We start from the raw sequence: 15,509 nt of genomic DNA on the forward strand, positions 1-15,509 counted from the left end.
AATTCAAAGTTCGAACATTGTTGTATTTCCATTCAAATTGTTTCATTCAAACATTAAAGAGATTTATTTTGACACTATCATAGTTCCCAATCTCGGGTTTATATCTCAAGTATTTACTTTGCTCAGAACCAATGGACCATCGTACCCAGGAGGCTCTTGCCAAAACCAACTTCACCTGATGGCTATCAATATCTTTATTAAGTTTTATAGTTCTTAAACACAAGGCCACTAGTGCGGGCAGGGTGGTAGTTGACTTATAAAACAATTTTATTACCCTCTATTAAAAAAATATGTCTCGGATTTAATGTGTTCATTAGATTTAAAACAGAAAAGTGGACGTCTATTAAATGCCTGTAGTATGGAAAAAATCACAACTCGTTCAAGTGTGTGAACTTTTTTCCTGAACATACCTAACATAGATTCAGATATTTTAGATGAACAACATATTTCAAATTGGGCATAAAAAGAACGTAATATTTCGAATTCGTTGGTGGAATCTTGTATTGTCGCTCAAACAATTTCATTTCAAATTCTCAGATTATTCTACAATGCCATTTTGCGAGATCATCTTCTTATAAAACTTCGGGAAATTCTTCATGCGTTTTCTAACAGGGCAAACCTTTAACAAGGTATTATCCCATGCCCACATACCTGTAAGATACCCATATACCAACCAACAAAATGTGACTTCATCGGCGAAGATTCTCTAGCAGACCTACCACACTTGCCTCTAGATCACCTGAACCATACGCCTCTCCAAGATAAAGCTATCGCGTTTTCAGCCCGTCTACAACTCTAGACGCTGATTCGGATGCTGGAAAGTGCAAAATGCATAGATAATCTCATAATCAGGCGAGTCATTCTAGCAGATAACAAAATTGAGCATATCAGGTGTGAAGCGACATCTATTGGCAAGGGAACTCTGATTTCCTGGAATCCACCTGTACTGTACAGGGTGCGTTATTGAACATTTTTACAATTTAAAGGACACAAGGCACTTCAATTTGAAGAGAAGAGGCAATTACAGGATCTATGGGTATTTCTAAATACGAAAACAAGATCGAATCCCACAAGGGGACATTGAAATCCTATTCGGGCAAGAAAAACAAACAAAACATCTGTACTTCGAAGACTTTGATAAAGTGGATCCTCAAGAAACTTTCAGTTCGAGAGACATTTTCTATTGTGTTTCATAAACGAATTAAACAGACGTATTCGATATAAACAGACACAAGTACAGAACCTCCATCTCTGAGACCACTCGGTAAACAAGGGAACTCTCTCGGCTAGTTAAGACATTTCAGTCTCCTCCGATGCAGTTAACATCCGTTTGACACGTAATCATCTGGGTAACATGGATGATAATGTGTCGTGAAACGTGAAAGACTCACACGAAGACAGAAAGACACCCAGACTGAACTTCTAGGAGGCGATAACTTGCGGATCGTGACTGGGGACTTTTGAGGACATCTCAAATGGATCCGATGGAAAAGTTGTGAGACCAAGTAAACTTCAAGCAATAGTAGAGCTGTGGTTTTGGATTTGGACTTCGACTTGGCCTCTATTCTTCGAGTTGGATATTTGGGAAAAGCTGTTGATTGTGTACATAGGAATGGTAAAGTAGATTTTTCACTAATTGATGAAAATTTGGATAGTAAAACAATAAAGATTGGACAAATCGACAGACAAAAACTTTTCCTCGAAGATTTTTTGTCAACTGGCTAAACTGATTCTCACAATTGAATAAATTCAAAAGGAAGATGTATGAAATTGACCAAAATGTAGTCAAGCAACAATGTATGTCTTCGTTGGAGTTGCCAAATGTTTAACTCCTGTAATAGCACTCCCGGCCCGGCAGTATAAATAAGGTAATTCTAATGCCAATACACAACACAAGACTTGAGCTTATGCTAAGCCGCGAGACTCATCTCTGACATAACAGAGAATAGAGACAGTTTCGGCCGAGTTCATTCACCTCAGGTTTTCGTTTTCTATCGAGATATGTCTGAAAACTTTCGATTTCTATGACTAGTTTTCACTTTCGACATCGCTTGAGATTCTCCGTTTGTGAGTGATTTTTTTAAGTGTTTCAGTGAGAGGCTATGCTGATAAATTTATCTTTAACGGCGATTTTTATTTTGTTCGACTTCTAATGTTTCTGACAGTCCTGAATCTATTGCTGAAACACTCATCGATAGCTGAACTCTGGGCTATGGCACTATTTTAATGTTTTCCCCAGTGTACACTTAACCGCAGAGGCGCCTTCCCATGTTTTCCACAAATAGTTTCTAATAATAAAACAAGGATTAGTAAAGTTCTGAGAAATAATAAAACAGCCAGAGTCAATCTTCTCAGGACGAGAGTTGATTTCTATTATTGCGAAATCAGTTTCCTTCTGTGATTCATCTTCCTCCTTGAATTTGCATGAGATGATATGACTGGGAATATAATGTATGTAATCACTTCATTGTATCCAACCGTGAGAGTAGGGAATTCTGGAATGGCCTTCAATTTGACATTCCTGAATACAGTTTCAGATGAGGAAAAATCAAGTGAAGTCCAAATGGCAAAATTCTACATGTAAAAATTCCTCTAGGATTTTTTTCTTCTTTTTCAATGCTAAAACCGAGTTTTTTGTTTCTGCTCACAGATCGACGTCATGTCATAATTCTCTAACCTCGCTGACAGATTAGCAAGAACGTGTCTTTTGGGACCGCGGGTATTTGTTTATTCATGAAGAACATCCACGTATGATTTATCGAAAACCAGAAGGAATGGAACCGCGAATGAGGATAGCACATTGTTCTTTTCAAGGGAGATTTCAAAGATGGGAACCCTCAATTCATGAAAAAGTGGCATTACTTACGTTTCATTCAAACTATTTCAAACAAATGAACTTCAGTATTTGTATGGACAGTTTGAAAATTTCGAGGGAGGTTTTCTCCAGCATTGGTAGCAGATCTTTGGATGAAATTTTGGAAACTTTTCCAGGGAGATTTCAATGGGAACCCCCAATTCATGAAAAAGTGGCAGTAAAGATACCAGAATTACTAACTTACGTTTCATTCAAACTATTTCAAACAAATGGACTTTAGTATTTGTATGGACAGTTTGAAAATTTCGAGGGAGGTTTTCTCCAGCATTGGTAGCAGATCTTTGGATGAAATTTTGGAAAAGAGAAGAGGAAGAAGAGGGGATAAGTATATGAATTTCATACTTTGGCAAATATTTTGGGCCTCACTCTTGGGTAATTGACTGATTGTTTCATAGTTACTGAAGAGCAGAACGTCATGTTCAAAGTCCAAAAACCCAAGGAATTTATAGGACAGGGGCAACCATTTTCTGGCTGATGGTTGAAGGTCGAATCACGGCGAAAATTTCAATTTGTCATTCCTATCCACCTTGGAAATGGTTTTATAATGAAATTCCTCACACGTTGTTCGCCTCTTACGAGCAGGAATGGGTCGGAATATTTGGCTCAAGGAACCTGAGTATCCAAGATGAATAAACTCGCTAACGGAAATGCGAGACGGAGTGAGGAGAGAGTCAATGAATGAGTCGAATGAATGGACAGTCACATATGTAAGATATGTGAGGATCGACAAAAACATATGTTAGGAAAGATGGAAAGATCCCAAGATAGGTCGGGCGACAGCAATGGGTTATCCGCAAATGAAATCCAATAAAAGTATATAGAAAACAAGGATTTCGACAGTCAATTGGTGGACCTTACTAAAGAACTTCATGTTTACTCACCGAAAAATGACAATGATGGACAAGTTGTAAGCTAGTAAAAATGTCGTATTGTTTTCCCATCATTTCCTAATATTAGGCTACTGTACTCCTATGTAACTATCAAATGGGCGTGAGGCATCCCTACTGTTTACATTGAGGGAGAATTTCCAAGCAGCTTCCTTCATGAGAGCATATCTCCATCGTGAGAACTCAAGCATTTGACGAACTCATCATTTTATACTGCTAGGGGTGAGACTGAAAAGTTCCTTTACAGTCCGCAGTGGGTAAAGTTTTGCATGTCGCTAATATTAGGTTAGCTCACTGTAGAGATGATATCTGATAATGACATAGATATAATCAGAATCATAATTATCACTCGCTAAGGTTTCACATGGATTGGTTTTGTCTCCAAATATTCGATCCGTTGAACCATTTCCTTCCAGCTCCAATGGTTGACATAGATATAATCAAATTCATTATAATTATCACTCGCTAAGGTTTCACATGGATTGGTTTTGTCCCCAAATATTCGATCCGTTGAACCATTTCCTTCCAGCTCCAATGGTTTAGTAATTATACGTTTCTGATTATATCATCAGTGACCATGTGACACTCCAGCATTTGACGAACTCATCATTTTATACTGTTAGGATGAGACTGAAAAGTCCCTTTACAGTCCGCAGTGGGTAAAGTTTTGCATGTCGATAATACTAGGTTAGCTCACTGTAGAGATGATATCTGATAATGACATAGATAATTGAAAGGAACGAGAGATTCTAAAATGGGTCAATGATGGGCAACCCTTTAGTGGATCTTATAATATAACGGGATCTATCATCGCAATCCATTTGTTTAAGATACATCACAAAATCTTCACATGGGACCTTTAGGAAACTAACTAAGGTGGGTGTGACATTAGTCCCGAACTAAAAGGAAGGCAAACTAAAATTTTATTTTGGATCCAAATTGTTCGTCAAGCTATGAATTGTTCGTCAGCTATTCAGGATTTGCATCTTGCATCCCTAAAATTGATCCCCTGGCAAGTAGAACTTTGACCCAAAGGCTAGAACGCTAGGAAATCGAGTGTGGTAGTCCACAGAAGATCCTGGCTTTTCTTCAATGTAAAGCTCATTCCTAATCCGTAATCCTTTCTCAATTATGCACATGAAAGGGAAAACGTACATAATTCTGACTCTGCTAGTGTGTACAAAAAGGGTTATCAGAAACAACAGCAAATGTAGAGTTTCAATTGAGAAAACTCAGTACGTTGCTCTCAAATAACGCTAAAACATTGGCCCAAGTGGCTCGGACACAGCTCCCATATATTGCTTAGGTAAATATTTAACATACGATAATCATGTATACCAATCTATATGTCTAGAATCTGGATCTATACATAGGATCTATGTAGATCTAAGTCATATGTTTGTCTAGAATTTGCATCTATATAGGTTCTATGTAAGTCATATGTTGATACTGCCGTCTAAGACTACACAACAGACGGGAGAAGAATGAATGAAAATAATTAGGAAGTGCCGGGGTCTCGGCTGACCTTAGAGGTCTGAGGCGTGTGAACGTCTGCACTCGCATGCAAAAAAAAAAAACTAATGGCCAAATTTGTGTTTTATTTATTATCTCGCTCGGGACATCGTAAATTAAGTTAAGTAGCCTTGGCAGGAGAGAGGAGACTTATTAGGGTTCTTTGTCTTGGCATAATGGCATATCCTTGACGTAAGACGGGCTAGAGGGAGTGATGTATTGGAAATGGATGATTGGGAATTTGAGGACGATCTTGGATTATTAACCTATACTGATTGATATCCATGTTTTTTTTTTTTTTTTTTTTTTTTTAAATTAATCAAACAGTCACATATGTAAGATATGTGAGGATCGACAAAAACATATGTTAGGAAAGATGGAAAGATCCCAAGATAGGTCGAGCAAAACCGACAGCAATGGGTTATCCGCAAATAAAATCCAATAAAAGTATAGAAAACAAGGATTTCGACAGTCAATTGGTGGACCTTACTAAAGAACTTCATGTTTACTCACCGAAAAATGACAATGATGGACAAGTTGTAAGCTAGTAAAAATGTCGTATTGTTTTCCCATCATTTCCTAATATTAGGCTACTGTACTCCTATGTAACTATCAAATGGGCGTGAGGCATCCCTATTGTTTACATTGAGGGAGAATTTCCAAGCAGCTTCCTTCATGAGAGCATATCTCCATTGTGAGAACTCCAGCATTTGACGAACTCATCATTTTATACTGCTAGGATGAGACTGAAAAGTTCCTTTACAGTCCGCAGTGGGTAAAGTTTTGCATGTCGATAATACTAGGTTAGCTCACTGTAGAGATGATATCTGATAATGACATAGATGGCGGTAAAGAGTATAACCGCTTATTGATGTGGATATCTTGGAAATTCATGGCTACATTAATATTGAATTGCTTTGAAAATTACAAAGACCACTTCAAAATGTGAAACCAGGTCAAATAATAATTTGATAAATACTCTTAGATAAGCAGATCAAATCTAAAAGACAATAGATTTACCAACTAATTTGATCAACAAAAAAACTGCACTCGAACAGTCAATAAAGTACAGAAATAAAACAGACCAAAACTCCAATTCAAGAAGCTCCAGACTACAATAAAATTATTCACATAATTCTCAAATCTTATGAGAAACCCAGCATACACTCAGGTAGCACCTACCGAATTTGAAAATTTGAATGAAATACCAGAAGATGTAATGAATGAAATACCAAAACATCATTGTAATCAAAGTAATGATCAAAGAATTCAAATAGGATGAGTTCAATTATTCACATAATTCTCAAATCTTATGAGAAACCCAGCATACACTCAGGTAGCACCTACCGAATTTGAAAATCTGAATGAAATACCAGAAGATGTAATGAATGAAATACCAAAACATCATTGTAATCAAAGTAATGATCAAAGAATTCAAATAGGATGGGTTCAAAGGTTTCTTCTTTCACTACTCCAAATCTCATGAATGGGTACATATACACCGTAATGTAATTCGGTGCAATACAGGTATATGTAAGACATTATGTGTTACACCTATGATTACCAGTAATTTCCTGCGGAAGCAGCCCACAGAATGTAATTTAAGGTCGAAGAAAGATACACGTAATATCTTTTCAAGCTGTCTAGCTGTTATGAGAGGTGTACTAATATTTTAGGTGTTACCCGTAAGGTTATGTGATGATCCACAGGGCTGGAAAACAGAGGATGTGGGAGAGGGTTATGTGCATTGAAAGGAACGAGAGATTCTAAAATGGGTCAATGATGGGCAACCCTTTAGTGGATCTTATAACGGGATCTATCAATGTCTCGCAATCCATTTGTTTAAGATACATCACAAAATCTTCACACGGGACTTTTAGGAAGCTAAGGTGGGTGTGACATTAGTCCCGAACTAAAAGGAAGGCAAACTAAAATTTCATTTTGGATCCAAATTGTTCAAGCTATGAATTGTTCGTCAACTATTCAGGATTTGCATCTTGCATCCCTAAAATTGATCCCCTGGCAAGTAGAACTTTGACCCAAAGGCTAGAACGCTAGGCTTTAGGAAACTAACTAAGGTGGGTGTGACATTAGTCCCGAACTAAAAGGAAGGCAAACTAAAATTTTATTTTGGATAATTGTTCGTCAAGCTATGAATTTTTCGTCAACTATTCAGGATTTGCATCTTGCATCCCTAAAATTGATCCCCTGGCAAGTAGAACTTTGACCCAAAGGCTAGAACGCTAGGAAATCGAGACTGACAGTTTCTAGCACATGTTACGAGAAGTCTGCCTACATGATGGGCACGAACCGACGACCTTCCTCTTCTTCATCCATCACTTCTCACCGCAAGTTCCACAGATCCGTGGTAATTACTGAGGAATTCCATTGAAGCGCCTAGCGCCTGGATAATGTGGCGTATTGGGGGTTTATATTAGGTATGGTTGTGATGATACCCTATTAGAGGGTGTTGTTACGTGTGATTTTTTGGTAGTAACTTGAGCGCCACTCAGTTAGACTATGGACTTCTAAGTGGGGAAGTCGGTAACGAGAAGCCAAATCTTTTTTCACAAGTGGTGATGTCCGTGGTAATTACTGAGGAATTCCATTGAAGCGCGTAGCGCCTGGATAATGTGGCGTATTGTGGGTTTATAGGTATGGTTGTGATGATACCCGATTAGAGGGTGTTGTTACGTGTGATTTTGTGGTGGTAACTTGATTTTGTGGTGGTAACTTGAGCGCCACTCAGTTAGACTATGGACTTCTAAGTGGGGAAGTCGGTAACGAGAAGCCAAATCTTTTTTCACAAGTGGTGATATGATAAGAGGTGATAAAAGTAGTCAGATGCTAATGAGCGGATAGTACGGTTTGGCTTCTCCACAAGATGTCATCAGCAAATTCACAAGGGTCAGAAAGAGGATGTCTTCGAATGCTCCAAATTTTTGATCCTTCAACAAAAAGGGAAAGCTTTAGAAACACAGGTCATGTCATAGGAGAGCCCCTGGCGTGAAAATTATAAACTACGTTACTACGTTTCAAAGTAGGAAATTACGTAGAACAAAAGAAACATCCAAACAACTTGTTCAAACCTCCGTGTAACCCCTTGAGTACCAAATTTGGTACATCCAGGCGTGTCGGGAGGGAGTTTTGCGAGCCAAGAAAAGTGAACTTGGAACTACTAGGTTGAACTTGGTCTGATGCGAGGTCTAATACCAACAAAAAAAGTGAGACGGTGAGACCCTACGGACAAAACCTCTTTGGAGGGAAAAACCTCCGAACAAAAGATACCAAGGAACCCCGTCCCTGTGGTAAGTGGAGATGATTATTATCAATTATCCACGCAACACGCTGGTAGTATACGGCGTAATTCTTAAAGATCCAACTTACTCAAGCGTCACATTTTTGACTTCTCTCTATTTTGTAGTTTTATTCGAAAGGAAATTCTCATACAAAAAGTCCATCTGTTTTCACTCATATTTAATTTGGCTCTTTCTGCATCACATGTTATCACACACCTATACTTGGGTATCCATAGACTAGATACCTTGAGCCTTGATGAGTTGCTTTTTGTTCCATTCGAAACTTGGGGATAATTTTGGGGATAATTCAGCATCGAATATAGTTCCTTGACTCTTAACGTAGCATTGCCATTGTGCGACAGATTTCAGACATAAGGGCCAAAGGGAAGAAAGAGTTTTCAAATGTGCACGCTTGTGTAACACATAATAGGGATCAATGAAAGTTCTGAGCGATGCGATGTGGCAAAAAGTTGTCAGACCTCTACAAAATTATGAGTCATAGATCCAACTCCTGTCACACACCTATACTTGGGTATCCGTAGACTAGATACCTTGAGCCTTGATGAGTTGCTTTTTTGTTCCATTCGAAACTTGGGGATAATTTTGGGGATAATTCAGCATCGAATAAAGTTCCTTGACTCTTGACTCTTAACGTAGGATCGCCATTGTGCGAAAGATTTCAGACATAAGGGCCAAAGGGAAGAAAGAGTTTTCAAATGTGCACGCTTGTATAACACATACATATAGGGATCAATGAAAGTTCTGAGCGATGCGATGTGGCAAAAAGTTGTCAGACCTCTACAAAATTATGAGTCATAGATCCAACTCCTGGAATTATGGAAATTTAGTGACTTTAATGTCCTCTGATATCTTGGACGAACCCTCTGATATCTTGAACAACCAAATTCTGATTTTGAAGAATCTGGAGGAGGAGAGGAAAGATGTAAATTTGCAAGAATTCTTTGAAATCATGGAATTTAACTCATCAAAGATGTATATCTTGATGCCTACAACAATCTATTGAAAATTCACATGACGTGATGGTCTGGTCCCAAACGAATCCTCATGCCAAGTCTGATTTTGAAGAATCTGAAGGAGGAGAGGAAAGATGTAAATTTGCAAGAATTCTTTGAAATCATGGAATTTAACTTATCAAAGATGTATATCTTGATGCCTACAACAATCTATTGAAAATTCACATGACGTGATGGTCTGGTCCCAAACGAATCCTCATGCCAATGGGGACTATAATTTGGGGCCCACGAATGGGGAATGCTTCGGTGAAACACTGTATAAAATATGTACGCTCAGAACTACATAAGGCTGTACATAAGAACAGGTTATTTTCTGATTTGATTTAATTAGGTACAAATGTTTTCTGAGGTGATTGATCTAAACCTAAAGACTTTGCCAATTTTTTCTTCTTTTTTAATAAATGGCTGTGTAACATAATTTTCCTTTTTAAAATCCATGGTGGAACCGACTTGGATAACTTGCATAAGAGTACTTTTTTAATAAATGGCTGTGTAACATAATTTTCCTTTTTAAAATCCATGGTGGAACCGACTTGGATAACTTGCATAAGAGTATGTTGAGATATAATATGGTACCTCCACCAACTTTTAACTTATTCTAGTCAGAAAATATTCCATCTCTTACGTCCAAGAGGTTTCTGATAGGATGGGTCAAATCTTATGGTCCTAGGACAAATATTTGATAGAAATGTTACGAAAAAGCTTTCAAAAATTCACTAATGAGCCAAACGACTCAAAGCAATCAGTTGATTGAGTTGAACGTCTTTGATAATTTCAACGTCTTTTGTAGAAATAGGAATAAAAAATCGCTCCATCTAAAATCAAGAAACTTGTTTTGTCTCAAAGAAAATGCGAAGATATTTGACAAGAACAAAGCAAAGATGAGCAGGGTTCTTCTCACAGAAACTACAAGACGAACCCTCTGATATCTTGAACAACCAAATAACCATACATACCCATGAGAGATTTGATTAGTGTGGGACATAGAACTATTATCGGTACTAAAGAAAAAAAAATCAATTTGAATAAATATCCTAAAATGGAGTACCTATTCGTGAACACTGAACTTCCATTTAGAACAATTTTTTTTTGCGAATTCATCGACGTGTTGCAGAGAAAAATCTTTAGGTTAAGTCTACAATAAACAAGTGTAAGAATTAGTAAGAAACACTCACCAATTTGGATAAATTAATGCCTATGATTGATTTACCTAAGCTGGAAATGTTCAATGGTACATTACCTGAAACAAAAGAAGCAGATGAAATTAATCTTCAAATAATATTCATAAATATTTTGCTATATGCACATAAACAACATTGATAAAAATAGTAAAATCTAGAATGTTGAGCAGTTTTATTTCCAAAATAAACACATTCTACCCAGAAAGAAGTATATAGATACCAATTTAATAGGTTTTTTATTGATTGATCAAGCATTTAAAAAGGTGATATTCAAACCCCACATTGTATGTGAATTCATGATTGTAACACAAAACAAAACAAGACAACAGGAGAATGTTTGACCTTATTTCCTTTCAAGTTCTGATGGGGTTTTTTCCCTTCTATTGTGTCCAGGGACTTGGATTTCCATCTAATTATAATAGTCCAATTATACTATACGCCAAAGTGTACCAAATACATATACCTATGTACTTGTTTTTCAAGTGATTTACATTTTGGTGACAATGGTGACAAACCTGTAAAAAAACAGGACAGCCAACCTTGAGGACAAATTAAAAACCAGATCAACTTGAAAGTTATAATGGTTTACCTTTTCAAAATCATTGTTTTTCTTATCTAATATCACTAATATGTGACTTTCAGATAGATTGGCAAATCAAACACTTCAAGGGTTAGTACTGTTAGTAGTTTTAAGTTTCAATTGTTCCTGATCGAAGTTTGGTTTCCACACAAGTAGTTTTTACACAATTGATCAAATGTGTTTTATACATCTAGTAAAGTTTCCACGCTCCTCGCATCTCTACCCAGGTCATTGTCCACAGGGTTGGACACCTCGCAACAAAGGCGAACACTTCATCATCAACATGTCTCACGGGTACCTATAGAACACAATGTGCAGCAGAAAACCACTCGGTAATGCACTTGTTCTTTTCACCATTCGATTCCCATATTTAGAAAAACACATAAAGAAACCAAGAGGCATCAGTCACGGGGAAAAAAGATTCCCACAGGGTTTGGATTATCTGAGGAATAAATACCCTGAGTAATAACAAAGCGATTAGCAATAGCAATACTCCCATTCATTGCTGAAATAAAAAAAATACTTGTACATAAAAGGTTTAATCGAAAGTAACTAGAGAACATATTCGATGGAAAAGAACAGCTAATAATCACGTTGAAACAAAAACTTCTAGTTCTTTGTTTTCGAAAACCCAAACCCAATGAACCAATTGGAGTCGCCATTCAGAACAAAACTCCAAGGCAAAACCAAGTAGTGCACTCAAGACGTTTCACATGAGATCCAGATGCAACCCAAGTGCAATATTGCAAATGAATTTCTTAATACAAGGTCGGGACGGGACACAATAAGTTGCCCAGACGCTCAGGACCAAGCAAGCTCAACGCCCCAAACCAAAACATTTCCTGATAAGGAGTATCAACTATCAAGATAGTGAAGTGCAACAGAGCATGGGTTTCAACAAAAACGCAGCAAATATGAAATGACATGCATGGGACTCTATGGAAGAAAATCTACCCTTCTTATCCTGGTCACTATGATTCTCACATGGGATAGAATTTCTTTACCCCCTTTTTCCAAAGCGATTGGTAAATATCCGGGGGGATTTCATACCCCCTTAGACCTTTTGCTTTATTTTGGACACAAGATTATCTCTTTTTGTTATTTTTTGTTGAAAAATAGTTTTCTTTTGAGTGAGAAAAGCTGATAAGAAAGGGGATCGGAACAATGGAATGGATTTCTGATATCAAATGAAATGGGAATGTTTAATGTTCACTCGTGAAACACTATTAGATGGTGAGGCATTGCTTTTCAATGCTTCCAAAGTCCTTTGTGTTTTTCTTCCTTGAGAGAAGGGGATCGGAACAATGGAATGGATTTCTGATATCAAATGAAATGGGAAAGTTTAATGTTCACTCGTGAAACACTATTAGATGGTGAGGCATTGCTTTTCAATGCTTCCAAAGTCCTTTGTGTTTTTCTTCCTTGAGAACGTATTCAAGGTGTCCAGTTTGAAAATCCATTGATGACCAAAATGAAATTTACCTGAGAAATGTTGACTCTAATGAAGTAGTGATAACATAGGAAGGATCCGTAAAGAATCAGCTGAACATGGAACTCGTGGGATCAAGTTTGAAAGCAAAACACGTGACATTCCACTTCCAAAAATTTTATGTGCTAAAAATATTTGTCCTTTCAAAAGAAAAAAAAAAATGTAATTTATTTTTAATTACACACCAGCATTCACCAAAAGGTGTGGTCAATGTATTATTTTAATGAGGAGACATAGTCCCAGGCCACCAGTCACACACCGGAGCGGAACAATTGAAGAAGTTCTTAAGGAAAAATAGAGGAGAGAGAAAAAGGAATAAAATAATAATAAAACAACCTAAGAAGAAAGAGAAGAATGAACAAACCAAAGAAACGAAACCAGACCTATATCTGGTTACTATCTGTAAGAATTCTTAGAAAACATTCCATTTAAAAATATACCGGGTGAGACACAAAGCGTGAAGAACTTCAGACAATGGTGATGAACAGACCTATCATACAAGAAAATCTTAAAACCAGCAAGCAGGTAACTGTTGCACATGTGATGAAACTTTTAATAGACTAATCCTTTGGAAAACTGGGAAAATTGTTAATCTATGGACAAGACAATTGGTCATCAAAGCTAAAGAAAGTTCCAAAATCTCTCTGAAAGCGCAAAACCAACACCTTCCGTGAGACACCCTGTATATTTTGGTTCTCATTATTGAAATGTCATTATTTTTTATATTCTCGAAAATAAGAGCTCCTCGAGAAAATGATGTCCTGTTCTGAATTATCGTTCGCACGGACACCTTCGGATTTGACAAAGGTTCTCTGATCCGAAATGAATGACGTAAAATAATCTAGTTTTAATTATTCGAGAATCACGATGTCACGAAAATGTTGAAACAGGTTGTCATCAGAAGGCAGGACATTTCGGACAATGAAGACAATGAAAGTATTACATGGTGACAAATTATAATACACTAATCTGGTCAATGAATTCCGAAACACAGTCACCTTTGCACTGGAGTGATCTGGATTTCTGGAAAACTTGTTTCGGGATAACTTTCCTGTCCTGGACGCGAAAAAGAGGGCGAAATTGGGTTGATTACGAAATGAGAAATACAAAAGTGTAATAGAAAGTAATGAGAGAAGTGGACAGCACATTGTTTTCTCTTGATTAAAAAAAAAAAAAAAAAATTGAACTGTCTTGTACAAAAGGTCCGAACTAACTGAGGAAGAACTGCCCAATGAGACACTCATGGAGTGATGAAAAGGTGTCAACACTCTAAACACAATGTTCAGGACATTCCTGAGAAACAAATTAGTTCGAAAAAAAAAAAAAATAAATAAAAATAAAATACTTGTACATAAAAGGTTGAATCGAAAGTAACTAGAGAACATATTCGATGGAAAAGAACAGCTAAGGAATAATCATGTTGAAACAAAAACTTCTAGTTCTTTGTTTTCGAAAACCCAAACCCAATGAACCAATTGGAGTCGCCATTCAGAACAAAACTCCAAGGACTAATCATTTCAAAAATGTTGTTCTTGAGGACGATATTCCAAAATTTTACTTTTAGTCAATTAAACCTCAAGTATGAAATATCTAATCATTTCAAAAATGTTGTTCTTGAGGACGATATTCCAAAATTTTACTTTTAGTCAATTAAACCTCAAGTATGAAATATTTGGGCAGGTAATAAATAAAAGGTTCCTATGGCGAAATGGCTTGCACGCGGGAGACCCGAGGTCGAAAGTTCCAAGTTTTCGAATAATCGGATGATTGGAAAAACAACAATATTTAAACTCTCGAAAATAAGAGCTCCTCGAGAAAATGATGTCCTGTTCTGAATTATCGTTCGCACGGACACCTTCGGATTTCACAAAGGTTCTCTGATCCGAAATGAATGACGTAAAATAATCTAGTTTTAATTATACGAGAATCACGATGTCACAAAAATGTTGAAACAGGTTGTCATCAGAAGGCAGGACATTTCGGACAATGAAAACAATGAAAGTATTACATGGTGACAAATTATAATACACTAATCTGGTCAATGAATTCCGAAACACAGTCACCTTTGCACTGGAGTGATCTGGATTTCTGGAAAACTTGTTTCGGGATAACTTTCCTGTCCTGGACGCGAAAAAGAGGGCGAAATTGGGTTGATTACGAAATGAGAAATACAAAAGTGTAATAGAAAGTAATGAGAGAAGTGGACAGCACATTGTTTTCTCTTGATTAAAAAAAAAAAAAAAAAATTGAACTGTCTTGTACAAAAGGTCCGAACTAACTGAGGAAGAACTGCCCAATGAGACACTCATGGAGTGATGAAAAGGTGTCAACACTCTAAACACAATGTTCAGGACATTCCTGAGAAACAAATTAGTTTGAAATAAAAAAAATACTTGTACATAAAAGGTTTAATCGAAAGTAACTAGAGAACATATTCGATGGAAAAGAACAGCTAATAATCACGTTGAAACAAAAACTTCTAGTTCTTTGTTTTCGAAAACCCAAACCCAATGAACCAATTGGAGTCGCCATTCAGAACAAAACTCCAAGGTAAAAAGGTAATCAAAAGCAAATAAAAAAAAAAAAAAAAAAAAAAAAAAAAAAAAACAACAAAAGGGGAAAAAAAAAAAAAAAATATAAAAGGCAAAAAAA

General features: G+C 36.8%; 1 protein-coding gene across 1 annotated transcript in view; it reads right to left on the bottom strand.

Annotated features, from left to right (window-relative positions):
- LOC103518509 (G1/S-specific cyclin-D2) overlaps positions 1-15,509 on the bottom strand; it is a 145,889-nt gene that overhangs the window by 79,874 nt on the left and 50,506 nt on the right. The window lies entirely within an intron of this gene.

This window comes from Diaphorina citri, unplaced genomic scaffold (assembly GCF_000475195.1).
Source record: "Diaphorina citri unplaced genomic scaffold, Diaci psyllid genome assembly version 1.1 scaffold61, whole genome shotgun sequence".
Lineage (NCBI taxonomy): Eukaryota > Metazoa > Arthropoda > Insecta > Hemiptera > Psyllidae > Diaphorina > Diaphorina citri.